Source organism: Ziziphus jujuba, chromosome 1, assembly GCF_031755915.1.
Source record: "Ziziphus jujuba cultivar Dongzao chromosome 1, ASM3175591v1".
NCBI lineage: Eukaryota > Viridiplantae > Streptophyta > Magnoliopsida > Rosales > Rhamnaceae > Ziziphus > Ziziphus jujuba.
In genome coordinates, this window is record NC_083379.1 from 39,389 (window position 1) to 50,466 (window position 11,078).

At 33.3% G+C, this 11,078-nt stretch overlaps 1 pseudogene; it reads right to left on the reverse strand.

Annotated features, from left to right (window-relative positions):
* Positions 1 to 231: 231 nt before the first annotated feature.
* Positions 232 to 1,812, reverse strand: LOC125420601 (acetyl-coenzyme A carboxylase carboxyl transferase subunit beta, chloroplastic-like; annotated as a pseudogene).
* Between the last annotated feature and the right edge of the window lie 9,266 nt (positions 1,813 to 11,078).

Sequence of the window (11,078 nt, forward strand, 5' to 3'; positions counted from 1 at the left end):
TAAACTAAATAACTACTTGGTTACCACAAAACAAGTACTAAATTTTTGATTTTATTAAATATTAAATTAAGGATAAAATTAAGGATAAGGATATATGGCTCTCCTTAATTTTATTCTTGATTTCATATTTTCATTCAAAGGAAAGAAAGCATGGAGCTGAAATAACTCACTCAGAATGCCTTTTAAAGGATTACGTGGTACGATTGGATCAAATAAGCCCTTATGGAATAACTATTCAGCCTCTTGTGCACCCTCAGGTACTATCTTATTCAATGGTTGTTCAATTACTCTTTTACCCGCAAATGCAATGTAGGCATTTGGTTTGGCAATAGTGATATCTCCCAACATACCAGGACTAGCAGTCACCCCACACATAGTATGAGATGAAAGGATTGATACATAGAATAACTTATTACTTGATTGATAATGATATAAAGCAGAAGATATTTTAGCCATTTGCATAAAGCTCAAACTTCCTTCTTGCATATGTGCTCCTCCACAAGCACACACTAGAATAAGAGGTAAAAATTTATTAGTAGCATGTTCGATCAAACGCATGATTTTCTCGCCTACTATCAATCCCATACTACACCCCATAAACTGAAAATCCATAACCCTGATTGCTATAGGAATACCATTTAGTCGACCTATGCCTATTTGAATAGCTTCAATTAATCCTATCATTCTTTGATTAAAATCAATACGATCTTTATAAGGTTCCTCCCGTGAATGAAATTTTATGGGATCCCTAGAGATTATGTCTTCATCCAGAGGCTCCCAAGTACCTAGATCAACTGAACTTTCGATTCTATCTGAACGAGTCATTTTTAAATGACGTCCACAATGTTCACAAATATGCATTTGAAATTTAAAAAATTTCTTATAATTTAATCCATAACAATTATTGCATTGCACCCACAAATATTTGTATTTTGTTAGTTATCTATAAATCATCTTTTCTGTCTCTTATTTGTATTTGATTTAGAGAAAACACTAAATCATTTTTTCTTTCTCTTATTTTAGCTAGAGCTTTCTTTAATTTGTTTTCTTTTAAACTTTTATGTAATTTTAATTTATTTTTGTTTAGTTGAGTTAGAGCTATCTCTAAATCCCTCTTTCTTCTTCTTATTTGAGTTAGAGCTCTCTCAAACTCTCTTTTTCTTAGAGTTTTTGCACTATCATCCATACTGGTTCGTATACTGGAACTCCTGCTTTTACTACTCTTATCGCTTTCGCCACGAATATAACTATAAATGTAATTGTCATTGGAATTGACACCACTTCTTAAAATATAACGGTTAGTACTGATTTGAGAACGAAGATAACTACCAATACAACTAGTAATGTGATTATTCCAACTATATTTAGTATCATACATGTAACGATAATAGTGAGGATTGTCACTCTTAGATACATTATCCAGATAACTAGAATTCTGATAATTATAAAAAGAACTTTTTGGTGCACTTAGAAAAGAACGATCGGTGTCAGACTCAAAAATTCGATTTTCAATATCAAAATATATAGAGTAATGGTCCCTATTACTATTCCTAAAGAAAAAAGTTTGATCAGATATGAATTTTGGATGTACCTCCTGACGCTGACTAAATGATCAACATTACTGTAACTATAATTGTTACCCTCAATCCCATTAGGAATTTTTTTTATTCATATGATTTATAATCAGATCTTTATTTACACTGGTATTTTCATTTTCAATAGGACCACCAAAATTATCCATTGATTTACTTAACCCACACCTGTATTCTAATCTCCTCCTAAAAACATCGAATCGAACCGACATTTTTCCATAGAGCTTTCTTGCCCCTATTTACATGAAAATAAAATAAATGAATAGTCATTTGATAAAAATCATATGAATATTCTGATTAGAATTTAGAATCAGAATAAGCATATAAATCCAATCGCTAGGACTATTAACTAATAACAAGTAGATACTGAAAAAAAAGGTGATTATCCCTTGTGATAACCTAGAGTATCTCTTCTCTATATATGATAAAATAGGATGAAATCTTTTTTCAATTCAAAATAATTGAAAAAGTTTTTTTTTTATTATAAATAGCAAATAGCAGGCTCCTCCATGTTGTGTCAAATTCTCATTGAACAAAGAAAAAGTTGTTTTTTCGTATGAATATGAAGAACCTTTTTTTTCATAAAATCTTACCTACTAATAAGTTTCTATTCCAACATAGAATGAAAAGGACAATATACAGGATAGGTAGAAGAAATTGTGATACTCGACTCGATCCATGATCTGAAATGGGAAGATATAATAATATATAAACAAGATATAATAATATATAAAATAAAAATATAATTATAAAAATGATAATTAAAATATATAATATAAAAAATAAAAAAATACACGAATCCTAAGGATCCATAGGATTAATTGTGGATCCAACACAACAATAGAAACGTTTAAGTTGTTTCTCCTTATACTTTGTATTTAAGATCTTTTATATCTAGATGGGTCTGTATCTATCAAAATTTGATAAAATCTTTATATTCGGCTCAATCATTTTACTAAAAGACTGGGCCGAGTTTAATTTAATTACAATTAAGAGAACGAACAATAAGTAATTACTGGATTACAAAGTATCCATTGCTTCGAATTCAAATTTGATATCCTTCCACACTTCACAAGCAGCAGCTAGTTTAGGACTCCATTTACTAGCCTCACGGATAATTTCATTACCCTCACGAGCAAGATCATGTCCCTTATTACGAAGTTGTACACATGCTTCTAGAGCTACTCGATTAGCTACGGCACCGGTGCATTTCCCCAAGGGTGTCCTAAAGTTCATCCGCTGAACTGTAGTACGGAATCATCTCTAAAGATCTCGGTCAGAGTGGGCATATGCCAAACATGAATACCCCCTGAAGCCACAAGGATAACACCTCGTAGAGAGACCCAATCTTGCATGAAATAAATACCATAGCTTCTATCTTTTTCAATTAAATCATCACGTAGTAAGTCAACAAAGCCTAAAGTGATGTCTCTTTCCCCTTCATGTTTACCTACTACAGTACCATCGTGAATATGATCTCCACCAGACATACATAATGCTTTAGCTAGTACATGAAAGTGCATACCATGATTTTTCTGTCTATCAATAACAGCATGCATTGCATGGTGGATGTGAAGAAGTAGACCATTATCTCGCAATAATGGTCTAAGAAAGTATCTAAAAATATCAAATTAAAATATTTGTATCTTGTCGAAGTAAAGAACCATGGCATATATGTTTGGAATATATTCCATCTTGAGAGAGTTGAAAAAGCACTATCTCATTGAAAGGTTCTATACATCCGTCCTTTCTCAAGGCATTTCTTTAGACAAAGACCCCCATTTTTTCCTATTTTCAGATGGTAAATATTTCTCAGAACATGGAGTGTGAATCAAAACCATGTTTGAATTGAAATTGAGATATTGATGCAAGTTCTTCCTTTCTGAATTAGACATATTCATATCTGAAAGAGGTTGACAATAAGTTCTTTCAAAATTGACTATTTATCCCTCTGTTAGAAGTGTTCCAGAAATGTTTGCGATCGAGTAAATAGCTCTACGAATGAATGGATCGGATCCAATTGGGAAATGGAATCAGTCAATCATCCACTTTGGTATGTTATTGAACAAAAATTGTGATATTGTTCCTCCATTGATCAAGAATTTTACTTTTTGGGAAGTATCATGATCATCCAATAAGAAGGGTTTCCACTTTTTCAAATGAATGATTTAAAGACCTATTGATTCTAACAACGGATTGCATCAGACCTTTTAATTTATAGATGTTGATCTCGGACCTATGAATGGGGATATTCCAGAAACTCACAAAGAAAAAAGGAAGTAAGTTAGACAAAAAGAGAAGAAACTTGGACAAAAAAAGAAGTAACATGGACAAAAAGAAAGGAAGTGACTTAGACAAATCTTTTTTGTCGATAACCTCAAACTAATCAATCGAATATTGATTAATACGTAATCGATCGAACACTACTTGAAAATGAAAATGGCTCTTCTACTCAGAAATGAAATGCTTTAAATGTTCCTATAAATTCTAGCTCCCATTGGACCATTTGTATGTATATGCATTAGGATCTCGATTCATGGATCTCTCGGTTTGAGAAATAAAAATAAGAGGATCGAACCATTTCTTCTAACTCTTTTTCAAATTTGATAAATGTTGGTTGATTGTATATTTCATTATAGTTCAATGATTCAAAGTATCATTTCCTATTTGATCCCTTTGAATTCTATATTCAAAGTTGCGATCGGATCTATTCATTAAAAAGAATCGATTCAATACATTTCTCAATACATTTCTTATGTACCCATAGGTGCTATATTGGATCTGACTTAGATTTCGGATGAATCTATATTGATTGACTGCCTCCATTATGTTGTTGCTAGAAAATACCATTAATTTTGGTTTTGTATCTTCCAAATCATTCCCACAGGAGGTCCAAAACCATTTTTTTCTGATCCTTTGATAAAAAAATTCATTTTCTTCATAAAAAATTGGAGGTAGAACCAATAAAGATTTCATTTTCGATCCATCCCTGGAGTTAAATACCTCATTCAAGAATTGTTTTTGATCCAATCTGTAGGAATCAATAGAAAAGGCAAATCCCTTACATACACCAGATTTGGCTTGGTTATTGATAGAGTGAATAGATCTACTATTTTTTGAACTTCTGATTCAAAATCAAAGTGTAACATGTATCCCCCCTGTTTCGATCATGGAATAGATGAAATAAATCAAAAAATGGATTTTTTTTTTCAATAATGAAATCTTATTGGAACTATCAAGTTCATCCTTCAAAACCATATCACATCTCGGATCTGATGAAATAGGATGAATTGAGACGGTATTTTATAAATATGTAATTATCTTGAATATATTAACTATTTATTTATTTTCTAATCACCTGGAAAGGACAAAAGAAACATCTTGTTCTTTCTTCAACAATTTCTGATCTCTAGTGGACCGCTCAGTAGAATTCGAACCAGATGAAGTTCTGACCATCTGTCAAAGAAAAAAGAATGAATGGATCTTGTAGGATTCCCAAAAAATTATTCGATTTCTTCCAGAAGTAGATGATTATTCATCTACTTCCCATGTTCTATGAATAGTTGGGACATAGAGGAATATCCAGAAAGGCATTTAAGGAATCGGTTTGATTCTATCTCTGTTCATTCCGTTTGAAGAAAGGAAGGATCCCAAAGAATCGATCTTTCTTTTAGTTTTTGAATCTCTCTTTGATTGATTAATGTGTGATATTCTGAATCCTCACTACTAATGGAATCGAAATGATCTCTGGACCGATCAGAAGATCCTTTGAATTGGCTAGAATCCATTACTTGAACAAAACTGGATCTTGTGGAATCATATTGAATATTTGATGATACATTCCATACCTTGCTAAAAAATTGATCCTTGTTTACCAACCACACATTGTCTAACCAATTCAAGTTCTCTCTCGATATGTTCCTTAAAAAACTCCGACTTGTGTGGATTCTTCCCCCAACTAAAGAAGAGATCTTGACAGAATTGCCACATATGAAATTGAGCACAATTTTGTAAAGAAATAGCCTACTTGTTTCTTGATAAGAGATGGGAAACATGCTCAATATCATTTTATTGAATAGTTGATCCAGCTCCTTGTTGTTTGATGAAACCTTCTGCTTCAATTGGTATTCTTTCATGAAAAGCAAACATGAGATAATAAATCTAGTATTTCACTAAGATTTCAAATAGCTGTCCCGAATTCAAGTTGATTATGTTACGCCTCTTCCTCGAAGAAAAATGATCAAACAATTCCCAATCATGGTCCTTGCCGAATAGATCATCCATATAATATACAAAAAGAAACTTCAGATATTTGATATCTTTCTCTTTGAATGAGATCTCAATTCCAGCGATGGTTTTATTAGATATCTTACAACTAGAATCTCTCTTTTTTCCGATCCAATTCCTCCACCACCGCGAAGCCCAATTAGATTCAGGCATGATACACTTTTTAGTTCTTGGAAGAACCCAAGTACTCTCTTTCAGATCCAGGAAACAGCTCTCAGAGATCTTTTTTCCTTTTAGAAGATACAAGAGCGAAACAACCAACCTATTGATATTGGAAAACCCAAAGGATTCTTCCAATGTATCATTTCTAGGTCCAATGAAATTCATAGGTATAGGAAGAAGCCCTGTTAAATGGAGATTTTTTCTTCCGACCATCTTTCAATTGTTAATACAATATATAAGGACCGCTACTACAAATAGTACTACACCCTTGATCATGAAATATCGATTGGGTGTTGAACCCTGTAAATGTGAATTGCATGAAAGTAGGATACTTCAAATTTGGGAGTCCAAGAGTTTTATAAAACATACTTGATGGACAAAAAAATGTGAATGAAAGATCCCACTGAATTGAATTGGGTCTATTAATCTAAGAAATAGTGAGAATTCTTGATCTCTCTCAATATCTCTCTTAATTCGAAAATCTAGGATTTGAATTGATGTCCTTTCATTGAGTCCTCCTAAATTGCATTGATTTATCCTAAAGATTTCATTTGAATTGGAATTTGGTTATTCACCATGTATGAGGATCCCCGCTAAGCATCTATGGTTAAATGGTTAAAACGCCTCACTTATAATTGGCAAATTCATAGGTTCAATTCCTACTGATGCATGCTAATGGGACCCTCCAATAAAATAAGTCTATTGGAATTGGCTCTGTATCAATGGATCTCATCATCCATACATAATGAATTTGTGTGGAATATTCATATCATAACATATGAACAGTAAGAACTAGCATTCTTATTGAGACTAAAACTCATAAGGAAGCAAATAGATTTATGGATGGAATCAAATAGGCAGTATTTACAAACAAAAGTATTCAGTTATTATTGAAAAATCAATATACTTCTAATGTCGAATCATGATTAACTAGGACAGAAATAAAGCATTGGGTCAAACTCTTCTTTGGTGTCAAGGTAATAGCTATGAATAGTCATCGACTCCCGGGAAAGGGTAGAAGAATGGGACTTATTATGGGACATACAATGCATTATAGATGTATGATCATTACACTTCAACCAGGTTATTCTATTCCACCTATTAGAAAGAAAAGAACCTAAATCAAAATACTTAATAGCATGGCGATACATTTATACAAAACTTCTACCCCGAGCACACGCAAAGGAGCTGTAGACAGTCAAGTGAAATCCAATCTACGAAATAATTTGATCTATGGACAGCATCGTTATGGTAAAGGTCATAATGCCAGAGGAATCATTACCGTAGGGCATAGAGGGGGAGGTCATAAGCGTCTATGCCATAAAATCAATTTTCGATGGAATGAAAAAGACATATATGGTGGAATCATAACTCTAGAATATGATCCTAATCAAAATGCATACATTTGTCTCATACACTATGCGGATGGTGAGAAAAGATATATTTTACATCCCAGAGGGGCTATAATTGGAGATACCATTGTTTCTGGTATAGAAGTTCCTATAAAAATTGGAAATGCCATACCTTTGAGTGCGGTTTAAACTATTGATTTACATAATTGGAAGTAACCAATTAGGTTTACTACAAAACCTAAAAATCGATCGCTGATCCAGTTTGAGTAACTCTACAGGATATACCTCGACAAAAAATTGAAGAGTAACGGTAGCAAGTGATTGAGTTCAATAGTTCCTTATATAAAATTATTGACTCTAGAGATATAGTAATATGGAGAAGACAAAATTGTTTGAAGCACCGATGGAACCAGAAGTGCCTTTCGTTTCAAAGAAAGGAGGACGGATTATTCACATTTCATTTGATGGTCAGTGGCGAATTGAAAGCTAAGTAGTGGTAATTATATGGATTCTTGGGGGGGAAATAGAGATGTCTTCAACGTTACCCGTAATATGTGGAAGCATTGACATGATTTCATAGAGTTATTCTGCCTGAATGCTACATGAAGAACATAAGCCAGATGAAGGAATGGGAAGACCTAGGATGTAGAAGATCATAACATGAGTGATTCAGCAGATTTTGATTCCTATATATCCACTCATGTGGTACTTTAGTATATGATATATATATATATAAGAATTATACGATATATATAAGATCCATCTGGATAGATATCATCATCTATATTCAGAAAGTCGTATGCTTTGGAAGAAGCTTGTACAGTTTGGGAAGGGGTTTTGATAGATCAAAAGAAGAATCTACTTCAATCGATATGCCCTTAGGCACGACCATACATAACATAGAAGTCACACTTGCGAAAGGTGGATGATTAGCTAGAGCAGCATGTGCTGTAGCGAAACTGATTGCCAAAAAGGGTAAATCAGCCACATTAAAATTACCTTCTAGGGAGGTCCGTTTGATACACAAAAACTGCTCAACAATAGTCTGACAAATGGGGAACGTTAGGGTGAACCAGAAAAGTTTGGGTAAAGCTGGATTGAAATGTTGGCTGGGTAAGCGTCCTGTACTAAGAGGAGTAGTTATGAACCCTGTAAACCATCCCCATGGAGTGTGAAGGGAGGGCCCCAATTGGTAGAAAAAAAACCCGCAACCCCTTCGAGTTATCCTGCACTTGGAAGAAGAAGTAGAAAAATGAATAAGTATAGTGATTTATTAAGAAAAAATAAACACGCTTAACACAAAAGCAAAAAAAGAAATAATAGTCACTTGGTCCCATTAGTTGATACTTCAATTTAAATTTTAAAATTTTTCTCTATTTAGTTAATATCTATAGTATATTTAGTTAATATATATAGTATATATAGTTAACTATTTAAATATTTTTAATAGCTTTTTTGTTTTTAATTTATATATATATATATATATGGGCGAATGACGGGAATTGAACCCGCGCATGGTGGATTCACAATCCATTACCTTGATCCACTTGGCTACACCCGCCGCTATTACAAATTACAAACCTACAAATTAGAAACAAATAGGTCAATTTACACCATTTATCATTTTTTTTTTCATTCTTCAAACTAAAAGAAGAAAAAATGGAATTGAAACCTTTAAATTTAAATGTAAAATAAAAACAATTGAAAAGAGGATATCAAAAATAAAAATTTCTACATAAAGAAAATATGGGTATGTTGAAGTAAAGATGAAGAGAGAAAGCATCCTCTGTTCACCAATTCGATCTTCTTTCAAAAGCTGGTAGAGAATAGGCTTAGATGCCAGAGGAGAGATAATTGATTTTTGAATAAGCATAAAAATAAGCTCTTGCTCATGAAGCCCTTTCTGGTGCAGATGAATAAACATGTCATTTAGCTTTGGACTCGAGCTTGTGATCCTTCTTTAAAAAATAGCTTTAGCACCGTTTCACATTTTCAACTGTCGAGGGCAATTTATGACCTTCCAATTTTCTAGTGAAACTGGGGACAAAAAGGTCATGAGAGATAGCAAAAAGATGCATCCATTTCTAAGCTAATTCAGTGTCTTGTGGATGCTATCTATGAGGTAGTTATATACGCCTCTTAGGGGATCTGTTAGGTCTTTTAAAAGGAATCAATCAAAGAGCATAAACAAATGAAAGGAAAGCCAGCTATTTTTCTGAGGTTAGGTTTTGAGATGAGAGTAGGATACACGCACATCGAAGAAATCCATTGTCTAGAGATAGTGGAGTGATCTCAACTAGTTTTCTATTTTCATACTTATACATATAGTTTTTCGAATCAAATCAAACTATATGTCTTACTCATTTGCTGCCACTACATAACATCAAGTCTCAACTCTACACATTCTTAGAAATTTCACAAAATTTGGATTTGGCCGAAAAAGAAGTAACGCTATGGATACCTTGAACGATCACTATCGATAAAGAAGAATCTTTCTAAAGCACTTCAGGTCAACAGGGCCTTCAAGCATCCAAAATACAACGGGGTTGTAAATGATATAGCGTTCCTGATAGAAAATGATGACTTCTTCAGAAAAACCAAGTTATTCAAGTTCTTTTTGCCAAAGAAGTCCTCCTTCGATGGCTTGACAAGTCATCTACTTAAAAGGACCCTCCCGGCAGTGCGCCTGATACGAACCTAGGACGATCTGCTCCTAAACCTGTATTATATTAGTCCGAATCTAATTATGTTCAAGTTCTAATGGTCACCTTGACCCCTAACCAACCTATGATTAGAAACCTTGGTATATAGTGAAGACGCCAAAATAGGTGATGGAAGGCCTATTCATAAGTCAAATAAAACACTCATTCACTAATGGTGCTTTAGGTGTTCAAAAGAACAAAGAGAATTCAATCTCACAAATAATTTTCCGTATAAAATTCAAGCTTAATTATTATTGAAAAAATAAGCCTTTAAATAGGCTAGAAACTCATGAACTAAAACCCAAAAAACAAAGGGAAAATTGGCCATACAAAGTGGTTTCCTATGGTGGCCAAAATTCTCACTCCTTTCCTAATCTAATTTGGATTAATTAATTCCTTTATTTTGAATTAGAAATTAATTAATTTACAATGAAAATAATAATATAATAAATTTCCTAAACTTATTGAAAATAATTAAATAAAAACCAAAAAGTAATGGTAATTTCCTAAAACAAAAAGTAGAATCAAATTAGGAAACTAAAATACTAGCTTTTTGACTAAGTTGACTTTGATCAATCTTTAACCTCTTTGAGCTCCAAATCAGCTTATATATGCTTTTTAGTATGCCAAATAAGCTTATTATGGAGTCCCACACGTTTCCCTTGCTTGGAGGAAAGAGAAAAAGCCAACTCAGAACAATATAGTAAAGGCAGCACAAAATACAGCTAAAACAGGCCAAATTTACTAACTGTCCGTACAACCCCTTTTTGGACAACTTTGAAGCTGATTTGACTTGATTTCATGTCCTCTTAAACATATGTATTGAATCCATGAAACATTGGAACATTTCATGCTTCCCGAACTCCAAAAATGTACCAAAACCACTAACTAGGCTCGTACCGGCTTCCACCACGTGTATGCTCGGAACATGTTTTGGATCTTCGAGTATGGACAAGCCCTCTTGAGAATGAATTACCTCCTGG